This window comes from Mustela nigripes, chromosome 3 (genome assembly GCF_022355385.1).
Source record: "Mustela nigripes isolate SB6536 chromosome 3, MUSNIG.SB6536, whole genome shotgun sequence".
In the NCBI taxonomy this organism is placed as follows: domain Eukaryota; kingdom Metazoa; phylum Chordata; class Mammalia; order Carnivora; family Mustelidae; genus Mustela; species Mustela nigripes.
In genome coordinates, this window is record NC_081559.1 from 20058370 (window position 1) to 20084054 (window position 25685).

The following is a 25685-nucleotide window of genomic DNA, read 5'->3' on the forward strand; positions in this document are numbered from 1 at the left end:
GTTTTAGAATGTAGTTTTTTTTTTTTTAAGGTTTTATTTGTTTATTTGACAGAGACAGAGATCACAAACAGGCAGAGAGGCAGGCAGAGAGAGAGGGGGAAGCAGGCTCCCTGCTGAGCAGAGAGCCCGCCCGATGTGGGGCTTGATTCCAGGACCCTGAGATCATGACCTGAGCCAAAGGCAGAGGCTTTAACCCAATGAGCCACCCAGGTGCCCCTAGATGTAGTTTTTAAAAGCATACCTGCAGCCATATGTGAATTGAGTTTATATCCAATAGTTTAATCTACCGGAATTTTGATTTTCTAGTTTATAACATGGGCATAACAATAACTGTCTCAGAGCTGCTATGAAGATTAAATAAGTTAATGTAAATAGATGCTCCAAAAAGTGACTAGTCCTTATCAAGCCCCTGATAAAAGTCTCTCATTATTATCTATAGAGATCCATGAGAACAAGACCTTTCAGAGGCCATCAGAACTCAACCTGGGACTAAGGACATCTGCTCCTTGTCCTCCCTATCCCATGCTAGAGTGGTTTTCTAGATCACAATAGAATCCTTTGGCTTTTCTCAAGCTTAATTTTGGTGGGCCTGGAACACATAAATTCTGAAATCAGTCTGAAGCTTTGCAGACCATGTTCATGTTAACATACTTATAGGCCTACTCCCTTGTGGGTGCTGGCTGTGCTGTCCCCAGATTCTCAATAGAGGTTTCCTAATCAGGGCAAAACCGTGTGAAAGCTAAAGTCATACTGCGCTTTATCTGACATAAACGTGTCTAACTTTATGGTTACTACGAAGTTGAAAGAATAAGATTTTTTCTGGGGCTCCAAATTCACAAGCATCAAGTACAAAACCAGCATTAGTTTATAGAAATATGACAAGAATGGTGAAGGCAACGTTATAATTTTATGAGCAATATTTGTAGATTTTATTTAAAGTATATGTCATAAATACAGTCTTGGAATCCTCTTTCTGTCTTAATTTGGCCCTTAACAATCAATGTGAAACCAAAGAGTTAATCTTAAGATGTCCTTGATTAGAGCAATATTTGTTTCTGGATATACCTGATTGTAGTTAATGAAGAAGAACCCCTGTTGGTTTCATTGACAAAAGCAACAAATACTTTTGCATTTGGTGAGCAAACTTTTCCTCCCCCCCCTTTCTACCTTCCTCTTTCTTCCTTCCTTCCTTCCTTCCTTCCTTCCTTCCTTCCTTTCTTTCTTTCTTTCTTTCTTTCTTTCTTTCTTCGCCCCACCCTTCTTTTCTTTCTTGTCCTCTGTGGTAGTGTGTTTTCAAAATGTATTCCATGAACCAGTGATACCAGAATCACCTGGGGTGTTACACAAATACACAGTAGACTCTTGGGCCACCTCTAGACTTGTGAATCAACACATAATGATGAAACCCCATATTTTAACACAGATCTGTGGAGTCCAGAAAAAATGGTGGGAGCCATGGCCATGTTCTCCACTGTCACAGCCTCTGCCCCATAGATAGTACTGGGAGGAGTGATGGCAGGATCTCACTTCATCATCTTGTAGGGTCTCAAGGTTTCACAACCTTTTGTTGGTGGTGGCGATGGTGGTGATGGTGTTTTAAACCACAGGTGCAAAGAATTAAGCTCATGATCTTCATTTTTGGGGACACATGATCATCAGAACAGGAAAGTTTCTTTTCTTTATTCACATTATTTAAAATTTTTCTTTTTATCTCTGATCTCCACTTCCATTTGCCTCCCCCAAATACCCTTATTGCAACACGCCTGATGTACATCTGTCTTGATGGAGATGCCGTTCTGTTTATGCCTTTTTCATTCAATACTGTTGTATGTTCATTTATTCCAAAGCTTCTCACAGCTGTTCAGGACTCCAGGAGTCCTCCTACCTCCTTTGACTGCCCATGCCCCTCACGGTGAGCACCTCCATTGTCTTCAACTCTTGTGACATCATGAACAATGAGTTCAGCCACCTCACACAGGTTCACTACCTGACCAGTTCACTTGAAGTCAGGCCTCAAGAATATTTGCACCATTTCCCTTTATCTGTTATTAAATATGACTTTAAAATTTATTCTTCATTCATGGTGTTCTAATAAGCCAACATGTGTTTGGAAGGAATTGCAAATTCAATGGAAATTGTCTTTAAATTGCATTGTAGAATGAGTTACATCTGAATTTCCTTTAATCATCTATTTCCAGCTGTGATTTATAAGTTCTTAAAAAAAGTCGTATCATAACAACAAAGCTGTTTTTTTGTTTTTACATTTTTCATACAATCTTGTATGAATCTTTCACTCTGGGGACTTTAGCTCTTTGTTTACTAACTCTAAGTTACCTAGAATGTATAAAAGAAAGTCACAAGTCCCTTCTCACTCATACAAAACTCGTCATATGATAGAGGTCATCATTTCTCAATGAAATATGCAACATTAACACAAAGGTCACTGTTTAAGGTTGTTTTCACTCATTATTTATCTAGGTTGGGTATCTGGGACTCTTGATTAAAATGCTATCTTTGATTCTCTTCTCAGGCTGTACAGAGATTAAAAATAAAGTTTTTCTGAGCAAAGATATTTTATATAAGTAATCAAGCATTTAGCCTAAAGAATGCAGTCAGCCAGTCAATAGTGATAAAATACTCTTTGTTTTTCACTCTTCCTCCCTCACTCAGAGACAGCTAAGTGTTCACCTCTAGGCCATAGGCATATTGAGGGTGACATTCTCTCTTTCCAAGATAATCCTCATGATAGGATACACCTAATTTATGCTATTGATGGGACAGCTTCTGAACTGAACTGATTTGCATATCATCAATACGTGTAAGTCCTGAGTAGAGGGCTAGCCATACAAATTAAAATATTCCCTGTCAAGGACTTGCTGTGCCCAGCAAATTCTGGAGTAATGTTGATTGCAGGTGGTTGGTGAATATTGATGCTGTTCAAGATTTATAAGGCTGCATTGGAGGGCACACGAAACTTAAGATTTCTTTGGAACAATGTCCCTGTTTAAAACTACTCTTGTTCCGACCCAGCTGGGCATTCAATAATGCCAGCCACTGAATAAGATCTTTCAAGGGCCTCAGCCCGCCTCACCTGTCAGACAGGCTCACTGATTTATAAATGAAGCCCTGTTTGCTTCCAAAGCTCTTGATCTTCAAGCTCTTCTCTACCCTTCTTCCCTATTTTTACTTTTCCTTCTGATTTGAATGTCTTAGCCCTCCTAGCACATGTCACCAGTTTTTATTAACTTTTTTTCTTCAGATGATGCACCAATAGCACTGGGTCAGTCTTAGCATTTCTGTGTCATTTTATTACCTTCACTACCCTCCATCCCCCTTTCCAGAGTTTTTCCCTGTTGTAAAATAAGTTTCTCTTGTTGCATTTGGCTTATAATGGAATGTCCTGACTGCCAGTTTTTCAAAGGTTTTCCTTTTTGCATTCTTTATGCACTGAACATAGGATCTACTTCCCCTTCTCTCATCAACCTCTCAATCAATCCTACATTTTACTGATCACTCCCACATTAAAATACAAATTCTGAGTTCTAATCAGCCATTGCCATCTAGAGAAACCTGTCATTGAGGTACTACCAGCTCTTTTCTAATGTGGCATCCAGGTGCTCGCAGGTGTCTCAGCAGAAGGTATCTGTAAGCTGGGCGTTCTAGTCTCTTGTCTTTTTTTCCTTAGTTCTACTAAATTTCAAACAAATAGATATCATGCTGAAGTATTATTACAATGACCACAACAGCTACATGTTTTTCTCCCCATTTCCAATTCCATTTTTTCTTCCTGAGTCAACAGCCGAGAAATAAATTATTTATTCTGCACCAATGTAAAAAAGAATCTACCAGATATCATAGAAAGAAAATGCTGTAAAAAAATCAAGTCTAAAATGAAACCAAAGACTTCGGTAGAGAAAAGATTGTCTAAATATGATTACTTAAATATTTTTCTGTTTTCTTGACTGTCAATGTTCCCCATGAGTTTGGGCTCAAAAGGGAAGAAAGAGTTGGAAAAGGCGAAGCATGGAGAATGGGAGAGGAAGGAAAACACACACAAGAGTGTTCCAGTTTAAGAAAAAAGTTAGTGTTTTTAGGGATATGGAAATTTCTCTCCCAGGCAGATTCATTGGCTCAGATACTTAGAATGGCTGCTTCTGCAAAGAGCATGTTCTTGAAATTCATTTGAAAAATAAGTCACAGTAGATGGATTATATCTAGAAAAAATTTGAGTTTTTTTCCAAAATATTAAATAAAACATTCTTGTTTCTTTAAGTATACTTTAACTATTAGAAACAAAAGGGGGAAAACTACAGAACTATGGAAAAATGATAGTATAAATGTAATGTAATTTCAAATTCAAATTCAAATTTCAAACATTGCCACCTAGAATTCTTCCCACATGAACTCTTTCTAGCCAATTTGGTGGTACTGTTGAGAGGGAATGTCCATACATAGACATGGGTCATGTCTAATATTCCCTTTTAATGTAAAAACCAGTATATCTTTTATCTAGATATACTGTATATTGTAGTATATTGTATATTATATACTGTATATTGTATACTGTATATACTGTATATTGTAGTCTAGAAATCTGATGATGAGAGGGAACATAAAAGTATTCCTACTCTCCATTCCAGTTCCCCTTTCTTTTTACAAGGGATTTTGTATTCATAATCCATAGTCTCTAATTCTAATTAACAGGAGGATTTAGGACTTTAGTGCAAATTTTGGAATAGCATTGGATTTATTCTAAATATTCAAAGTTTGTGTTGTCTTGCCAGATTGTGTTATTTCAATTATATTCAAATAGCTACTTGCATCACTAGTTAATTCTCTCTTCTTGTCTCTTATGTACCCTTGGTAAAGGACTAGAGAAAGAAGAATGGTAGGGACTAAGAAACTATATGTTTATTTCCTGTTGGCTGTAATTCTCCCCTAAATGGCAGAGAGAATATGTTTGGATTTCATAAGTTTTTAGGAATGTGGATTTGAGCTATTCACAAAATAATATATATATATACTTTAAGAAACCACCCCACATAGGACATTGCATTCATTAAACCATCATAGTAGACATTTTATGATTTGGTCTGGAAATATTTAACACTGAAAGAAAATGCTATAAGAGCTTGTAGAATATAAACATTTTCAGAATCATCTGGTACTAATGTTAAGGTTAAAGACTCCCTAATTCAAATGGATTGGTCTCTCAAGAATTGCTAGCACTCCTATTTTACAAAGTGGCAAATATTGAAGGAATGAAAAAGGTTTAGGGTATAGAGATAATAATCTTGAAAGCTTGGAAAGCAATGAATAACACAATTCCTTTTAGCATTTTTCAAAAAGAAATCAGGATTTTAGAACTAATGTCATGCAATGCAGCACTTGATATTTTGGTATTTGCCTTTGTGCCTTTATTTATTCTTCAATTAAATCATAATGGCCCCATTTTGTAGAGACATTCAATAAAGTGAAGGTTCATTTCCTGCTTCCAGGAAGATCGGCCAAAATATTCATAACTCCTGAAGATGATTCTGCTTGACAGTGTGTTAAATAAAAATTTCATTGAGTGAGAATTCCTCAACACTGTAAATCTCATTTTCCTCCATGGTTTTCCATTTCTCCTGTAAATATGGATTCCTTGTGAGAATGGTTGAATGTGGTCAAAGAAAGCTGTTTGTATCAACCTTTAGATGATTGGAAAGCTAAATATAAACATGCAAGTTATAATTAAAGATTCAGAAGCATGTAAAAAAAATGCTAGAAGAATTTTTGTCAAAATAAATAATAAACAGACACATAGATAACTATGAACATTGAAAAAGAGATATACCTAAAATAGCTATAAATGTGTCATAGATGCAAAGCCTAAAACTTGTATATTTAAATAGTTAACCAAGACACAAAAATAAATAATTACATGTGTTTGGTCAAATGATTTCTGAAACTAGTGATTTCTACAGATTTTGTCAACTGTTTCAGTTCAGACTTCAGATTTCCTAGGAGATAATTCGTGCTTTTTATATGACTTTTATTGTTTTAACTTTAATCATTCACCCACGCATGCATGAGTTCAATAAATATTTGTTGTGTGCCGATTATGTACCAAACCCAGTTTTAAGTACCGGGGGATATTAGTGAACAAATGAGGAGGCAAACAGTGTGGCCTTTCTGGAGCTTACAAATGAATGAGGAGAGACAGAAAATAAAGAATACACACAATCGGGGCGCCTGGGTGGCTCAGTGGGTTAAGCCGCTGCCTTCGGCTCAGGTCATGATCTCAGGGTCCTGGGATCGAGTCCCACATCGGGCTCTCTGCTCAGCAGGGAGCCTGCTTCCTTCTCTCTCTCTCTGCCTGCCTCTCAGTGTACTTGTAATTTCTCTCTGTCAAATAAATAAATAAAATCTTAAAAAAAAAAAAGAATACACACAATAAATAAGTTATATATAGTATATTAGAAAATTATAAGTATCCAAATAAAATAAAGGATATTGGGAATGGGCATTGCAGATTGCAAGGGTTAAGTTAAACCTCACTGAGAAGAAAATATTTGAAGAAAGACTTAGTGGAGGGAATGAGTTATTTGAAAGAAAATTGTCCCACACCTAGTATTTAACTGTAAATTAATTCAAGTTAATTTAAACAAGACAGACATTTGCATATGATGTTGATGTAACGCTTTTCCATGTAACCTTTAAGATCAACCATGGTATTCAATTATTCCTACCTCGATATAATAAAATGAGGGTAGTAATTGACTATGTAAGGCAGGTATTTTACTGTTATAATCTATACATGTAAGACATACGTTAATTTCCACAAAAGGTTTTAAACTCCTGCAGAAAAAAACTCAATACTCAAAACTCAAAACACAATAAACTCAAGTTGTCAAACAACGAAATTCTGAAGTTCTTCCAAAATGCACGAGCATAAATCCCATGCATGTCAGTCTTCCAAGATTAGACCAGATAGATAGTTAATGGACTTAAGGGTCTTCCTTAACTATAGGAAGACTCATGTTCATACATACAGATTGTTTACGTATGAAGTGATGGAAACTGAAGTAATTGTGGAAGTAAAAATGTTTATTTCTAATATTATCTCTTTTAATGCACACTTAGACTAATTGAGTCTGTCTTTAAACAGTCTGTCTGTGTGCCCTAGGAAAATGGAAAATTGTTAATTCTTTAATTTTCTCCTCTCTTCTGATGACAACTTAGATTTGTTAGGTTGAATTACAAGCTAATTAACTCAAAAGTCCAGGGATTGAATTTCTGCCTCACCACTTACCAGCTGTGTGCTTGGCATGTAGCTAAACTTAATTGGGCCTATTTCCTCAACTGTAAAATGGAAGTTCATAACTCTCAGAATTGTTGAATAAAACAATGTGTTGAAAGAAGTTGGAACGTTATAGGTACTTAATCATTCATATTAAAATTGTGTCTTATGCTTTTTAATTGGTCAATATTAGAATAGATAAATGGATATAAGTACCCTAAGACCAGCCCAAGGCCATATATTATATCAGTCATTATAATATCATGGTGATTTTGTTTTCTTTGGCATCATGATGATTCTGAGAAGCAAAGTGCTTCATGACACTGTGTGATTGGGTAGTTCTGGAAGCCTTCATAAAAGAGGGCAAAACATGAAATGGACCAATAAGGAAGTATAAGATTTGGATGGGAAGCAAAGAAGTAGATGATTTTGAAGTAAACCAGTGATTATGATGGGCATCAGGGGGCAAGCGATTTGTGTGAAAGTGACAGAATAGAAAGCACCTTAACTGTCCATGTTTTTGTCATCATAGTGTAGTTCAGACTGTATTGCTATAGACAAGTTTTTCACATGTTACTGAATTTCTAAGATATACATTTTACTATAGATTTTTTTTTTTTTTTTTTTTTTTTTTTTTACTTCACTGTTTTCTTTTTATTTGTTAAAAACCCCTGTAAATATTCTCTCCCGGACACCTGGGTGGCTCAGTCAGTTAAGCATCTGACTCATAATTTCAGCTCTGGTCACAATCTCAGGGTTGTAAGATGGAGCCCTGAGCCCTGAGTCAGGCTCTGTGCTCAGTATGGAGTCTGCTTGAGATTCATTCTCCCTCTCCCCCTGCCCCTCCCCACATTCGCGTTTTCTCTTTGTGTCTTTTTCCCTCTCTCTCTCAAATAAGTAAATAAATCTTTTTTTAAAAAATGCTTTCTCCTTTCTAAGGAATAGATCCCCTCACAACTCGTTTGTTTAACAAACACATAGATAGGGGGTGCCTGGGTGGCTCAGTGGGTTAAGCCTCTGCCTTCGGCTCAGGTCATGATCCCGGGGTCCTGGGATCGAGCCCTGCATTGGGCTCTCTGCTCAGCAGGGAGCCTGCTTCTCCCTCTCCCTCTGCCTGCCTCTCTGCCTGCTTGTGATCTCTCTCTCTCTATCTGTTAAATAAATGAATAATTAAAAATCTTAAAAATAAAAACAAATAAATGAACAAACACATAATCGTCATAGGGCCATAATGCAGCTGTGGTTACACACCTACATATGTGCCTTCTGACTGGAACCTTTTTTCAGACTGTTCATTCTAGATCCTAAAATGTGCTGCTATAAACAAAGAGTTTCTAAACCAATGGCATCATAGTATTTTATTGTTATTTTTGTTTGTTTGTGGGTTTTTTTTTTTTTAAGGTTTTATTTACTTATTTGACTGAGAGTACACGAGAGAGGGAACACAAGCAGGAGGAGAGGGAGATGGAGAAGTAGGCTTCCCGCCAGTCAGGAGGCCTGATGTAGGGCTCAATCCTAGGACCCTGGGATCATGACCTGAGCCGAAAGCAGATACTTAAAACTACTGAGCCACCCAGGTGCCCCTATTTTATCGTTATTTTTTTTTATTATGGAGGTATATTATAGCTTAATACAGCACATACATCTCAATTGTACACCCCTGACATGTCACTGCCACCACGTCAAGAAGGCATTGTATTTCTTCTTAGTCAATACTGCCCTTTGTCTTAATCCCCATAGATATAAACACTATTCTGACTTCTATTTCTGAACATTAGTTTTTTCTGTTCCTGAATTTCATATGAATGAAGTAATATAGTATGTATTCTTTGTGTCTGTTTATCATTATGCCTATGAGATTCATCTATGGAGTTGCATCCAACAGTAATTCTTTTTCATTCTATTTTTTTCAGTGGACTAATCCATTTTGTGAATATACGATAATACCTTCTACTATTGATGAGCATTTGAATGGTTTCCAATTTCGTGTTATTATGAATAAAGCTAAGAACAGTTGGTTTGTTGTTGTTGTGGTTGTTGTTTTTTAATGTGTTTAAGTAAACATATGTACTCAGTTCTCCTGAGTATAAACCTAGAAGTGGAATTACTCATTGATGAGGTAGAAATATATTTTACCTTACTAGAAATCGCCGAAGAGTTTTCAGAAGTGTTCACACTCATTTGTACTCCCACCAGCCATGTGTGAGAGTTTCAGTTGTTCTGCCATTATAGCTTTCTTTTCAACATCTGGAGAGGGTTTTATTCCCAACTTAGTTCTTTGAGTGTAGTGAGATTATGACTTGATGAATTGAACCTGCAATTATTTTTCAGAACTGCATTTCACATCACACCATTTTTAAAAAAGAAGTTCAGTTCTGTTTACTTTGGTGAAAAGTATGTGAGCAGAATAGAACTCTGGGCACTGTCATTTCCTAAGTGTAATGGCATATGCAACCTAAATATGGCGGGGGGGCTAGCTATTTCATGAAATTGCAAACAGTAGTTTGAGTGCTGACAATGAGAAAACCTTCTCTTTCTCTTTCCTTCTCTACTTAACATCATCTTTTTGGATTCACCTTGACGAGTGAAATAAGAGCATTAATGGAATAAAGGAAAACAAAAGTGGGGTACCTGGGTGGCTTGGTCAGTTGGGCAGCTGCCTTTTGGCTCAGGTCTTGATCTCAGGGTCCTGGGATTGAGACCCACTTTGGGCTCCCCGCTCAGTGGGGAGTCTGCAGTCTGCTTTTCTCTCAAATAAATAAAATCTTCAAAAAAAAAAAAAAAGAAAGAAAGAAAAGAAAAACAAAACTATGTTATTTTTTAAACTACCTGTGAAAATTTTCCTGAGAAATATGAATAATTCTGAGGTTAAAAATGGTGCATAACCCAAAAATAATTTGAAATGTATTTTGTACTTATATTTGGATAAGAATATAACTGAATTTTAGAAAAAAAAAATCACCACACAAAGATTTAAAATAAAACCATGAAGCCACACTCTGATCGGGATGACTCAGAGGAGGACTGAAGCATGAGACAAGAACAATTGGGAAGTCGTCCGTTATCTTGCCTTACTCCTCACTCTCCTTGCTGAAAATACATTCATTCTTCCCACTGATTAGACACATCTAATCAGAAGCACACTGAAGATGGCAAAGATGACAATGGGTGACCTCTATGTCAGTAGGCTCTTTGCTTCTTTACAAACATACCTCATTTCTAAGTCATTCTTTATCTTAATTCAGTTGAAATACTGAATATCTTGGTTTAAAGTTTTTTTCCACTGTGTTATATGTATAGGAGATAATTGAAATATAATTAGACATAGGCAAATGATTAGAGGACCCGAGACCTGGATAATAACAATCTATTTTCAATTTTAAGTAAGTAAAAATACAGCTCAGTAGCATGGAATACCTAGAGAAAGTTAATGAAAGATAAAGAACGTAACAAGCTAATGGATATAGTTCATCCTCTTTAATCAAAGCAAGAAGAATTTGGGGTAGGAGCCAAGTGATTTATTAAAGATTTTATTGGGGGAGGGGATTCTTGTTTATCTATATTTGTCCATTACCTGCTCTCAAAATCCTATGTAGGAGTTTCCCAAGACATTGGTTATTTTTTATAAAGGATAATTCAGCCTTGTTTATGTTAATGATTTTTGTAGTTTGTCACACACACACACACACAAAGAAAACCATGTGAGTAATTGATATAAATTTATCCTTTTGGTGCTTAGTGATTGTCTTTTAACTTCTAACAGTTGTTATTCATCCCGTAAGTCAGTAATCCCATAGAATGTGTGTCTTTTACTGATGATATTACATTGAATCTATTTGCCTATGCATTTTAGAATGTAAGAGCTAAAGACTTACTATTGAATTTGTCTAAGAATTCAAGAAACATTTCTAGAAGATTTTCAGATCCTTGATGAATCATAGAATCTCGTGGCCTTAAAAGATATCAATAGTTTTAGGTCTATGCTTCCCATAATTTGTAATATTTTGGAAGGTGCCATGGATGGGATTTGAAAATTGTCATATTTTAATTAGTGGCTACTGAAGACTTGCCCTTGCCTGGAGACTGGGACATTTTGGAGTTCACTCAATGGAGTTCACTTTACTCCATTCTGCTTCCTTTTATAACTTCTCCAAGTATCAGGTTGACAAACCACAAGAAACTGCCATTTTATATATAAAAAAGTAATGGAATTTCAACATTTCGTATAATGCAGACTGATATGCTAGTTGTGACATTTTTCTTATTTCTTTTTGGTCTGTTTAACCACAGTATACTTTTTTTTTTCTTTTTCTTTTTTTTTTTTGCATTAACAAATGTTTATTGAGTTTTTATATTAGGAACTGGGACCCTTACTAGCGATATATCTTCTCTTAAGCACCTTTACAGTCCTTTTGAAGGGATAAGCAACTAAAACATCAATTAACTGTACCTACCAAGGCTTTGTGAGCAGTTTGATTACCTTTGATTAGCATGAGCTCAATCTGCAGACAGCACACCCAAGTTTTCTAGACTTTTTTTGGAGGAGTGTATCCCCTGGAAGTGGTATTTCCCCAGGTTTTCCAGGTATTCAGGTCACCTTGAGCATATGGATTTCAGACCCATCCCATGGAAATTTCTGACTCCGTAGGTCTTATAATGGAGAGGGTGCTGGGCCGTGGAGTCTGACCACAGTATGCTCTTAAGGGAACAAAATTTGTTGGAAGAAAAGATGTCATCTGTGGTAAATAAGGCAAAACAGTGTGCAGTGAATTTGGATGGCATAATAATTTATAAAATAGTCAGATAACTGCTTGTATTTAAAATGACAATTTTAAGAATATAAGGTAAAACTATAATTATTATTTCTATTGTATTTAATTATTGTTTCTATTATTAATTTTTTAACTGCAAAGTATAGTAATTATAGCCAATTTATAAAAAGCTACTTCAGGGATGCCTTGGCTGGCTTAGTTGGTAGAGCATGTAAATCTCAATCTTGGAGTTGTGAGTTCAAGACCCATGGTGGGTGTAGAGTTTACTTAAAAATAAAACCTTAAACTTTTAAAAATTAAATAAAAAGCTACTTCTAAGCAGTTTTACCACAAGGCAATATTGATTTATTAACTATTCTCATTTTATTTAAGTAATCTCAAGATTAAATGTTAACATATTTAATGCCAATACAAGTATTATTTATCAAATAAGCTCTTTCTCAGCATTTAAGAGTTGATAGTCCTGTGCTGGGTACTTTGCAGAATGCAAAGAAAGAGGAGACAAGTCCCTATTTTAAATAAGTATATATCCTTTAATGGAAATAACAACAAAAAAAATTGATTCCATGGGAAAATGTGATTTAAAATACAAATAAAATACAATATTTATAAGGAAGACTGAATATATAGATCAAGGAAATCAATATGAAACACAAAGACTTGTCTTGTGCTTAAATGCTTTAATTCATCCACTAATGTGATTTTCACATTTGCTCATTTAAAAAAATATTTTGAATGTTATTATGTTCCCAGCCACCGTTTTGAGTTCTTTGGATACACCAGCACCCCAAACATGTAAAGATGATTTCTCTCACAGACTTAGCAGAGGGAGGCAGGTAATAAATCGTAAACATAATAAATATAAGTCTGTGGTATGATGGAAAGCGGTCAGTGCTGTGGCAAGGGAAAGAAGGAGCAGGGATGAAGGGTGGTGGGAGGGCCACGGTTGCCGTTTTCATTACGGGAGTCAGGAAGGTCTTAGCTAGGAAGATGATTCCATGATCAAAGGCTTCAAGGAGGTAAGGAAGAAATCATACCTCCATTATTCTTTCCTAAGGAACTTCAAGAGTGACACACAAATACACAGGCCAGGATATTTAGGGAATGAAACTAAGGGTCTTCCAGAAGAGCCATGGGTCTAAACTAATTGACATTGGGGAAATAGTTAAATTAGATTCTTAAAGGTCAGACTCCAAGATGATTGTAACCCAGGGACAGAGACATAGTGTGTCATCAAGTAAGAGAAAGAAGTGTCAGCTTAGATTCCTCTTTACTTCTATGGCCCTTCCACTATTATTAAGGTCCTGTAGAAGGAACTGTTTTGTTTTGTTTTGTTTTCCCACACCTAAAACGTATCAAGTATTTGAAATATATGTATGTGTGTCATCAAAAGAGGTTAGATGAACTGACCAATGGTACTAAGCCAAGGTCTAGAATATTGTGAAAGAGAGAAAGGATAAGGAAAGAAGTACAATTTAGGCTCATAAGCATAAATATAAAAAATACAAAAAATCATGAATGAAGGACTCAATTATCTGCCATTTTATATTCTTAGAATGTAATTAAAGGGAAGAATTATATAGTACTTATTATACAATAGACATGTTAAAGTAATAGTTCCTTCCACCTATAAATGAAAAGAAAAAGAATTTACCAACTCATTCTCAATGACAAAGCAGGTATTCTCAAATAAGGAGTTCTGAAAAGTACTAAATATTTTTGAACCTGTGCTATTTTTCAGACTAAGACCATTATGTGTGCTTTAGGGGATTCTGACAAAATATGATTTATGTTTCAAGAAATGACATCACTTGTGCATCATTTTTTGCGTTCAAAAATGAACACGTTATCAGTGTTTTGTTTTAAAAAATAACTTTAGTATTCAAATCACTGAAGAAAAATAGACATTTAACAGAGAGATCGTATTTAAAGAATGCTTTTTGGAAGAGAAGAATCCTAACCAATATGTAAGATTACCTGAAATCTGAAATCTCTTACAATTTTACTAGGGTAATCATATTTTTAAATGTGATTTTTTTTTTTTTAAGATTTTATTTGTTTATTTGACAGAGGTCACAAGTGGGCAGAGAGGCAGTGGGGGGAAGGGGGTGGGTGGGGAAGTGGGCCAGCAGAGAGCCCTATTCCACGACCCTGGGATCATGACTGGAGCCTAAGGCAGAGGCTTTAACCCACTGAGCCACTCAGGTGCCCCTAATTCACATACTGGGAGCAGAAAACAGTAGTGGTGGCAGCAACTGTATTTTAGATATCAGAAAATTCAATCTGTTCCTACCTATGGATGAGTTAACCTAAAAGCAATGAGTCACAACTACTGAATATTGAAAGAACGCTTAATGAAGGAAATAAACACAGCGCATCAAGGTCAAAATCCTAATCACAATTTTTTGCTGACTCAGAAAGATTTTAACAAATATTGCGCCCCCCAGTGGTTGTTTTTGAGGGTTTTGTTTTTGTTTTGTTTTGTTTTTTGTTTTTTAACCTGGGCTCCCAGTTTTCCAGTTTCATTATTTTGGGTAACCTCATGAAACTTCACGCCGCCTATTAACTAGGAGGAAACTGGAGAGGACAGCTCAGTTTGACTGCCCGATTTCCTGCTTCCAGAAAGAACGGTGCCAGGGATGATAGAGTACCTAGTATATGATGATCAAGTTCAGGCTCAACAAGATAGGATCACAAAAGGGCCATCATGCTCAATTTGTCTGATTGCCTAGCTGGAAATGAAAGAAGAGCAGTGACATAATTACCCCAGATTCTTCCGGCTTCTGATGCAGTGCAGCACAGATATTAAAGCAAGGCTAGTCTCAGAATTATTGGAACATATTTTAAAGATGAAGTTCCCTGCATTAACAAATAAAGGAAGGCTCACAAAAATCAAAGACAAAAGAAAGTTTTGGAATCATTTTTGCTTGCACACAGAGCAGGAGGAGCACAGGAAGAAAATCACTTGGTGAAAGAAGAAAAACAGGGCGCCGAAGTGAGGAAACGGGGTGGTGTGTCTGCTGGATCTCCAGCCCACTTTGTGACCTTGGCCAGATTCCCTGGGCCTCCGCTTTCTCACCTTTGGCACTCGGCTGAGTGGTGTCCCTGAATCCGGGATAGGGACAGAGGCAAGAAGAAGTAGGAACCATCTCATACAAAAGAACCATAATTTGAATATTTATAAAGGCAAAATTAGCTCGTGATCAGAAAGTGGAGAAGAAAGGCGGCTAATGGAGAATGTAAATTCATCTTAATGCGTTCAAAATAGAGTGTAAAACTGATAGACACAGTTCTTTCCAGAAGGCAAAAAAGGAAGCCTATCCCTGTACGTTTCCTCTCCTGGAGTCTCCTTCCCTTTTCTCTATCATTACCTTATTTTTCTCAGTACTCTCTGTTTCCGGTAACCATGGTGATGCTCCCTCCCAGCAACCTTCTTCACACCAGGCCCTTTTGGTATACATACATTGAATTTTGCTCCACTCACTGATGCAGGAAGCTAACAATGCTGTAAAAATTAATTTATTTATTAACATTTTCCCCAGCCCTTCTGTCTGGGCAATAAATTCAGGGAATTATTCCACATTTAACCTCCCTACAGAAGGGGCACTGTGAAACAGGGACATTCAACTGTTAATTTCAGTTGCTCACATTATGCTAGAGTCAACTCCCTGCTGTGGCCCTCAGGGACGGTAAGGTGTCCCAGTACCCAAACTCACTGCTACTTCCTTTTGCTTCTGTCTGTAAACAGAATAAAATAGATTGTCTTCAGAAATCACACATCAACCCTGGTTTCCTAATCCTCTTTGTTTTTTGCTGCATTCTCTCTTGTAAGGGAAGCATTGCCAAGTGTGTAATTATCACAGTTACAAGGGGATTGAATTTTCCCTAAGAAAATCCAAATAAATATATGCATTTTTCTATTGGGCCCAGTTATTTTGGAATAGAAGTAAATAATAAGTAAACAAACAATCTTGGATTTTCAGTTTTTAAAATAACATCATGAGCAGCCAGTGACAGAACATCAGATGATCTGTGATGTCATTAATGTAGATAATAAATATTCTCATAAACTACCGTTTATCATGTCCAGTGTGTGCAGCCAGATTTATTTGTAATCCTATATTCTGCAGGGAAACTCTCTATTGAAGCACTGTGTGCGTGTGTGTGTGTGTGTGTGTGTGTGTGTCTGGCATTAACACAAAGGAGACCAGATGATGACATTCATAGGCTTATAGACTCGACTCCTGGGGACACACTTGGATGGAGGCAATTAAAATGCCTGTCAGGCATTCGATACCAGAAGCCCCTATGGTAAACCGCTAAATCATAAGCCAGGGCTGCATCTTATTGTCAGTGAATGATGGCGGAACTGGGTGGCTTGTCATCATTCTCGAAAATTCTGAGGCTAGTGAGCTCTCTCTCCCTCTCCCACTCCTTATTTTCCTTTTCACCACTGCGGGGACTTTTTCTAATGTGCAGCTTCCCTTTCCCCGACACACACAGAGAGGAGCTGGTGGCTTGCAGACTGCGTCTGTCTGGAGCTAGAGAGCTAGACCCAGCCCGTGGAGATAATGCTCGGGGAGAAGGATTCTGCAGCAATCCTCAGAGGCTAGACTTGGGTGGTATCGCTGCATAGGCACTGGTAATGTTTCGGCGTCTTTTAAATTTTATTTGGTTTTATTTTTAATCCATTTTTCAGAGGATTTGCTTTATGTGATCTCAAAGTAAAATGCTTTAGAATTCATTACCGAGCTTCCTGAAAATTCAAGTGCTGTGTTGCTTGTACTACAGATCTCAAGGCATAGATTTATTATTGGAATTATAAAGAATGCATTTGCTTACTGGTGAGTTACGATTTCCAATATTTTGTTAATAAATCCGTATATGTATTTTTTTTTCTTTTGTTTTGTTTCGGTAGATTCTTCACCTTGTCGTCTCTCACCGAAGAAACATTGATTGGGAACTACTCATTCAGAAAATTAAAAGGTACCACATGTTTTGTTTGGAGGTTTAAATGAGGGGAAATCAGGGAGGATTTGGAATGTTTTTATTTAAATTAATCTCTCTATGGTTGGTCTTTGATCCTTAAGCCTACGTTTGGTCATTGTCTATAGCATGTATGATTTCTCATGCAGAGAATGCCATTATCCACGGCTGTTAAGATTATAAGATGTCTAAGGAATTATATCTTTTGCCTGGGTTGCAAGTTGTGAACAAACATTGCTATGTCTGGCTTATTTTCGGATTTTTATTATTGTAGCAGCTAAAAAAAAAAATGTCCAAAATTCTCTATCTTAATGAAAATTTAGTCATTTAAATTTAACAGAAATATACTAAAGTCGTGATTTTATCTGAGGGAATCTTTCTAATAAGAGATGTTTTTAAGTGGGTAAATGAAACGGCTTGCCCTTCCCAGGTAGAAGGAGCACTAGAGATGAGAGCCTAGGAATGACTCAGTATTGTTGGGTTTTGTGAATAAAATATTTTAACTTCTTCACTGATGCTTTAGTCTTTAGCACCATATTTAAAGGCCGAGGTTGTTAGTTATTAAAAAACTGATTTTATATATGCTTTATTGGCATAAGAAAGTAATCCTTCTTCTTGCTGTGGGAGCAGTTGAATCCATTGATCCTGGGCCTTCTGCCTCACATGAAAAATTTTAATTTTCAAATTCATTATCAGGATGTGTATTGATTAGAGATGGCAGTTATGGGTATTACCTTTTGTTTAATTCTTTAAGATTATCTTTGTTTTCAACATATACTCATGTCAATAAAAGCTGTATTTGTAATTTGCCTTAAAAAAATGGAAGACATTTTATGCCTCGCTGAGGAGATCAATAGCATCTTCTAAATCTTTCTTTGGCATTCACATAGCATTTCCTTTCAAGCTTACTGGCCCAAAATATTTCATGCAGTGAGGTTAGTTTTTTTGTTTTTTTTTTAATGTACTTTGGAAATAGTTAATGTTCAACAACTGATCCTGAAATACCAAAAGTCTGTGAGTGTGCACCTGTGAATGTGAATATTTGTAGCAGTTGAAGGAGACGAATGCATTGTCCTTGTTTAATTCTCTCTGCAGTGTGTAATTATGAGAACCTTAATTTATTCATTCCACAGGCACTTCCTAAGAGCCTTGCTGCTGATGGTAGTTACTGTGGGAGAGAGGGAAGGGGCAGATGCCACTGTCACCACCCTTCCAGAGTGTAGGCAGTACCACATAATATTTTTGCACAAGAGAAGGAATTCATTAAAATAAATCAGTATGCTCTAAAAAGGGAAACTGCTTTTATTTCAGATATTGAACAAAATTGAATAGACTGGTCTCAGAGAAACTTGAAATATATTGCATTTTTTTCCCTTAGAAATTACTCAGTGGAATCAAGTCTAAAATCCCCAGACAGGACTTACTATTCCTCCTGGATACTGTAAAACACTTGGGACTTTCTCTTCCTTTAGTTTCCACTCAGAGTAGGTGAATACATTTCATATTTGGTGAAAAAAACTCTATTTGGCATTTTCCCATCTAACAGAATCCACACAGTATATATTTTATGTGAGAAGCTGTTTTCTAATCCTCAGGCTCATTTAGCAACTCATTATATTAATTTAGAATATTGGGATATTTACATGAATTGGAAAACGATGATGCTATTATCTAACCACTAAAAAATGTGTTCAACGTTTTGTTAATAGGAACTAATCAGCTCTGTTGGGATTCATCTGGGTATGGAGAAGTGGCATATTACCTTACCAAAATCTCTTGGTACCTAAATTTTCTAGGCTCATTTTAAATTTATCTAGGGATGTGTTGACAGATTTTGTGTAATAAAACATAATTTATTGAAATAGACTATTATGGCGTCAAATCAGAATTGAATTTGACTTTTGGACTGTGAGTGAGTCAGGGATCTTATCACGGTTTTTGCTAATCAGACTCATTTTGACATTGGTTAATTATTTCACTGATTTTTCACTCATATCTTCAGCACATAAAGGAGTGTCTGGACACAGTAGGAGTTCAACAAATATTTGCTTAATTATTTGATGGGTAAATGATTCATCATCATTTTCCCCATTACTTTTTTGTTTTTGTTTTTCATGAGATCGCACACTGTAAAACAGACATTTTGTACTTTTTTTTTTCTTTAGCTACCCCAAATATTCATTCCAAGTCTTTAATTAATAATAATTAATTAGATAGTTAATACCAGGTAGAAATTCAGGCGAACCGTGTGTGAAAATTTCTCCAAGCTATACAGAAAAGGTTTTTTCAGTTTTAAGTTAAGATGGAAAGAATTTTTGAAGTGTCCGTTCTCACTTTCATCAGCAAGGGAAAGAAGCCAAAGTGCAGCATGAGTTCTGCTTTATGTATGCTTCCGAAATACTACTGCCAGGCTCGACATTGTTTATTGCTTTTCATATCTTCAGCCAAGATTTTGCTGCAGCAGAGGGGAGGAGGCCTTCTCCCTCTCTCCGTCTTTCTCTCTCTCTCTCCCTCCCTCTCTCTCTTTCTGTAATACTAGAAATGATGTCATAGTCTTCTTAAATGCTTTTTTGCTCATTATGGACTAGTATGACATCATTGAATAATGTATAAGGAAACTTCTAGAGTCAGAATAGTTTTAGAGAATGCATTTTTTTCTTGTTGCCATTTATTTTTATTAATACAACTATAATTTTTTTTTATTATTCACTATGTGCGAGATAATATCTTAAGCCCTTAACATATGTTATCTCATTTTAACTCTCTCTACAATCCTGGGAGGTGGGTATGGTCTCCATTTCATAGATGAATGAATGGAGATTCCAACTGGGCAATAGACACAAGTCTGGTCCAAAGTCCTTCAATATTAACCACAACATATTACATTCTTTTCCTAGTAGTTTTTTTTTTTTTTTTTTGCTCATAGCCATTGCTTTAATATTTCATTTATGCACATGGTGTATACTGAAATAAGGTGAAAACAGTATGCCTGCAGACACTTGTTTTTATACACTTTTAAATTAGGAGTAAATTTATCCTCAAATGTGTAACATAATATTCAAACTCTGATATATTTTATATTTTAATATGTATTTTATATTTTATATTTTATAAACTGAAGAATTTTATTTTTTAAAAAAACTTTATTCTTTAAGGAGGAATATCAGAGACGAATTAGGAAGTTTTAAAATAAATTAATTCATAAAGTTCTCCTGTGTCACTATGATGAAGAGGTATTTTGAAATTGCATGATCTATATAAGAAAATTAGCCAGAGAATTCAAGTACTAAATAGCATAAATCGATGCCATATTTTGCAACTTTTTTTTTTATTGAAATAATAGCAGAAGTTTCAAATGACCAAAAAGAAAGAAACTAGCAGGGAACAGTATGCCATGTGCATACTGTGTAGTGTGCAGATATCACATTCAAACTTATATACAACTAACTGAGCCACAAACATAACGGAGGGCAGTAACAATGACACAAATGGGTATTAAGATGCTCTACTTGCAAAGGCGTATATAGAAAAGAACACTTTGGGAGCTCATTTGGGTATAGCAGAACAAAACAAAGAAGTAGCCTTAAGGCACATTGGTATCATAAGAGACACACGAATAATTTCTTAAGGGACTTCATTGCAGACCAGGATTACTAACAATTGAGAAGAGACTCAACAGGAAATATTTCATGGAAGATGGGTCTTTTGAGGAGGAGGTTAGAGATGAAAAGAAGTATTTAAGGGAGAGATAATGCACAGACGAGCTCCAGGAAGAACCAACATTAGCAAAGAGGCCAAAGAAAGTGAACATGCATGGAAAGTATAGACTGACCTCATTTATATTCTAGAGCGCAAGCCAGAAGAAGGGGGGTTCTTGGAAGGTGAGGATGGACATAATATTCAGTCATATCCTATGAAATGGCTAGTATTCTACACTTTTTGAACCTACAAAATAAGAATTCATTCAGTTCAACCCAATACATGAGAAAGGGACCTTGAATGCTATCTTGAAATTGTCCAGCATTTGATGAGAAACTATAGGGTATATTTTGAATAGCGGACCACTCTGACCTAAACTGTATTTTCAGGTGACTTACTTTATAGCACTGTGTGAGGTGGAATTATGGGTGAGAATATGTTGAAGCAGACATCCCTTTGGAAGCTCTAATAGGATATTCCAGGAAAGAATAAAGGCTATAAAGAGGGTGTTGGCAGTGGGCATAAAAGAAGGGGTCATGAAATTGAAAGATGTTTCTGAGCTCAAAATCATAAGCAGAATATAGCAACTGATTGGTCGGAGGAATGAAAACCAGGACTCAGTGCTGACTCTACTGTTTCAGTTTGATAACTTGCAACAATGAGGGGAGACGGGTGGCTAAAGCTGCTTGAAGAAAGAGGCTCTCTTTAATTTGTCTTCACCCTAGTCTCTTGCAGACTGCCTAGTACATAGTGGACAGCCAAGAAGTGCTGACCGAATGGGGAAGGGAATAAAAAGTCAAGAGGCAAGTTGAGGCTACAGTAGGCTGGCTCTGGAGGCCGACTGGTCTGGTAGCTGGCAGATCACCTTGGGCCAACACGAAGAAGAGAATCTAGGGAGAGAGGACGTGGATGACATTTTCACAAGAGAAGAGAAGAGGGCCAAGACAGACCACTCTTGACAGGACCCACATTTAAGATGTAGAGTAAAGGACGGGAATTGACAAAGTTAAAGGAAGAACTTTTTTTTTTTTTTTTTTTTTTTTTTTTTTTAGCAAAGAACAAAGAGGATAGGTGAAGTAATAGAAAATAAGGCTACAATTCAAATTCTGCAGAGAAGTTGGAGAACGAGAATAAACGACTGCTCAAAATATTATTGACTTCAGGGGTGTTTTCTGTTATAAAAACAATAAATCCACATTTTGTAAAAATCTGTCCAATTTAGAAGAGTGCAAAGGAAGGAAATAATAGCCATCCATAATTAGACAAGCTAGAGACTATGGTTAACACTCTCCCGTTTAGCTTCCTTCCTTCCATCAATTGCTTTAGTGAGTGCTGTGAAGTGTGTAAACCTGGTGATTCACAGACCTGTACGCCTGGGGATAAAAATATATGTTTATAAAAAATAAAAAATTTAAAAAAAAATTTACATAACTGAGATCAAAACAATACAATTTGAATTCTGCCTATTTTTTTTCTTTCCCACTCAGAGTATCTTAAACATCTCAAAGTATTTTTCCACCTGTGTAATATTATTTTATGAAGACGTTGGGTGTGTTTCTTTCCTCTTGCTTCCCAATTTTTTATTTTTTTTTATTTTTTATTTTTTTTAAAGACTTTATTTATTTATTTGACAGAGAGAAATCACAAGTAGGTAGAGAGGCAGGCAGAGAGAGAGAGAGGAGGAAGCAGGCTCCCTGCTGAGCAGAGAGCCCGATGCGGGACTCGATCCCAGGATCCTGAGATCATGACCTGAGCCGAAGGCAGCGGCTTAACCACTGAGCCACCCAGGCGCCCCCCAATTTTTTAATATCATCTTCATGCAGTAATGGGATAGAGTATTTTACTCTCACGTGACATTTCACATTATTTTCAAGGGCTATTTCCCAACAAGAGAACCATTGTATTTTATATTGCAAAAAAGAATTTGATGGTTTCTTTTTAAAAAATGTTTTTAAAGATTTTATTTATTTATTTGATTTTATTTATTTTGATTTTATTTATTTGACAGAGAGAGAGTGCACGCAGAACAGCAGGATGGAGAGAGAGGGAGAAGCAGGCTCTCCACTGAGCAGGGAGCCTGATGCGGGGCTTGATCCCAGGTCACTGGGATCTTGACTGGAGGTGAAGGCGCTGCTTAACTGACTGAGCCACTCAGGCACCCCAGTTTGATGGTTTCAAAATTAGCCTCACCTTTCCTCCAGCTAAGGGAATCTAGGATGACCTTAGTATCTGCTGTGTGCCAGCCTCTGTGACCGGGATTTTAATTATCGTGATGACTCTGTATGTTCTGTTATCTCCACTTCAAGGGAGGGACAGAGACTGAGACTGTTCCCCAAGTTTCAGGGCTAGTGTTGCATCGGGTCTGACTCGAAACCAGTCCAACTGCAGCGACCGAAGCAAATTCTTGAGAAGTGAATGAGTCAATACAAATGCAATAGGAAAACACATTTCAGAGGTCTAGGATTCGGTGCCGCACAGTAGGACCTTACTGTTAGTAACCTGAGAAGTCCTAACTTGAAGGGAGGACGCATATAGAGGGGGTGTTAGGTATGTAAACAGAAGAAGAACAATATTATAGAAAAGTTCCTGAATGGAAGGAGACAATGCAGACAAGGATTTAGGATTTAGGCTTAGCAAACAAAATATATCTTCCCTATAGACAAAAGTATGAGAAAAGAGAGTGAGAGTTTTCTAGTGGTAAAGAAAAGATATGGGCAGGTGGCGGGTAGGGGGACTACTTATCATCTGGACTTCATCTCAGACTAGGGAAAATCCACTTATTCATTCAGTGACCATTTATTGAACACCAATTCCATACCCTTTTCCTGCCCTGATGGAACTTTATTTCTGTGGGTGAACAAATAAAATTAAGAGATTACTCAGGTAGCTGTGCAGAAACGGATAATAAGGTGGTAAAAGTAGACCCTGAGAAATCAGCTCCTCAGACTTTAAGGCAGAGATGAATCAACTGGGGATCCCATTAAAATGCAGATTCAGAATCATTCGGTGTGAGGAAGGGGCCTGAGAGCCTCCATTTTAACAAGCTCCTAGGTAATGTTGATACTACTAGACTGTGTGCTGTGCCTTCATCAGCAACACGTTAGGAGGCAAGAAAAATCAAAAAGGATGAGATCGGGCGTGTTCAGGGTCAGGGCACCTGGGTGACTCAGTGGGTTAAGTCTCTGCCTTTGGCTCAGGTCATGATCTCGGGGTCCTGGGATCAAGCCCCACATCGGGCTTTCTGCTCAGCGGGGAGCCCGTTTTCCCCCACCCCCTCTGCCTGCCTCTCTGCTTACTTGTCATCTTACTCTCTGTCAAGTAAATAAAATTAAAAAAAAAATTACTAAAAAAATAATCAGAAAGGATTGGAGCAGTCATTATGAACAAGTCAAATGGAAACCCTTCTTTCCATGCGGCGACACTGCATGATTTCGCGCCTCTTTGATGCTGAGAGAGAATTGTCTCTTTCTTTCTGACCTTTTTCAATTCTAGCCAGTTGTTTTATGAAAGATCCATTAAACAAGCCCTAACGAGCTACTGGCATTTCAATCTTTCTGCCTATGCTCCATGTTTCTTATGCCGTAGAGTGAATTCTCGTGGCTCAGATTTGGGGGTGTGTTTCCATATAACACTCTGCGAGTTTCTTAACTGCAGCTCTGTTTCCCTGCTTCGTGATTTCTTTGAACTTCTAACCTCCTCTCTGCCTGGGTGTTCAGCACAGTGCCAGTCTGCTACGTTCTCTGCCCCCCGCCCCACCCCGCCAACACTTGACATCCCTTCTGTCCCGCTGTGCTTAGTGACAAAGCTTCTGGGTGTCTACATCTCATCCTGCCACCTACCTCCTCATACAAGCCTGGGGGGACTCTACTTCAAGCCACAGGGCATTCCTGAGTATTGATGATAGTCTCTGATTTAAGGAATACATGTTTTCCCAACAAAATCATTTCTCTTTGGTAGAATGTTTTGGTTGGTAGCAGCAACCTGCATTCCTCTGAGGAAAGAATGTGTGTGTTTACAGACGATTAGAGCATTCAAAGGGGCTCAGGGTTCACAAGAAGCCTGGACAGACTGGAGGGATGTTATTTTTCTGCCTCTACCACGAGGCTTTTAGTCCTCTGTAGATGCAAGAACTTACAAGCATCTCTTAGTCCTCTGTAGATGGACTTACAAGCATCTACTTACAAGCTTCCCACATCACATTTTACAACTATAGAATATCTAAGAACATAAGCAATCAAATAAATATGGCATACACATCCATCAGGGAAACACCTTAACTGCACATCAAACATTTGTGATGTTCTCACACTTATTAGCATGTCTCCTTTGTTTAAAGGGCTGCTTCTATCTAGATAGAAGCCATGCCCATAACCAGATCTGTGGTCTTTGTCACCGTAATTTTGTCATTTGGTGTTTACTTAAACAGCCAAGTAAATGTGAGCAGTGTCATGACAAACTTTGAATTTAAAATTCCAGTGAAATACTAGTTTTCATACGAACAGAAGTCAACTTAAATTGATAATGATATTTCCTCAAGGAGAACACTCGGGAAGGCACTGGAGGAAAGAAGTCAGGTCATGGGCGTCTTTGCATTCACTATGCTGTCTGCTTAGAAATGCACTTGATGCATGTGCCACATTGAAGCTAAGAAAATGAGTGTTGTACAAGGGGGTGTGTATGTGTGTGCAACTGTAGCCTTTCTTAGGTGGACAACACTGGTCTTTGCCTAGTCAAACTGGAATTGGTAAAATAGCCAGAACTCAAATACCATGCCTATGCTTTTTTTTTTTTTGTCATTTATTCAATAGTTTAGAGTTTCAGAGTAGCACAGGATAACCTATGGTCTTCCTAAAAAATAATCCTTTTCTCTAAAAAAAAAAAAAAAAAAAGAAAAGTTTGAATCAATTCCCTTTTTTTTGTGGATTCAATTTGGGTCTGCCTCAGAT

At 37.0% G+C, this 25685-nt stretch overlaps 1 protein-coding gene across 27 annotated transcripts in view; it reads left to right on the plus strand.

Annotated features, from left to right (window-relative positions):
• Nucleotides 1–25685, plus strand: part of MAP2 (microtubule associated protein 2) — a 291575-nt gene that overhangs the window by 127021 nt on the left and 138869 nt on the right. For 6 of the 27 annotated variants that reach the window (XM_059393355.1, XM_059393352.1, XM_059393361.1 and 3 more), the window contains exons 1-2: nucleotides 16406–16696; nucleotides 16973–17040. The gene's annotated coding sequence lies outside the window, so the exon portion shown is untranslated. Of the gene's footprint in view, nucleotides 1–16405; nucleotides 16697–16972; nucleotides 17041–25685 lie in introns of those variants that run through there. The other 21 variants (XM_059393362.1, XM_059393363.1, XM_059393367.1 and 18 more) reach the window with 9 other exon arrangements.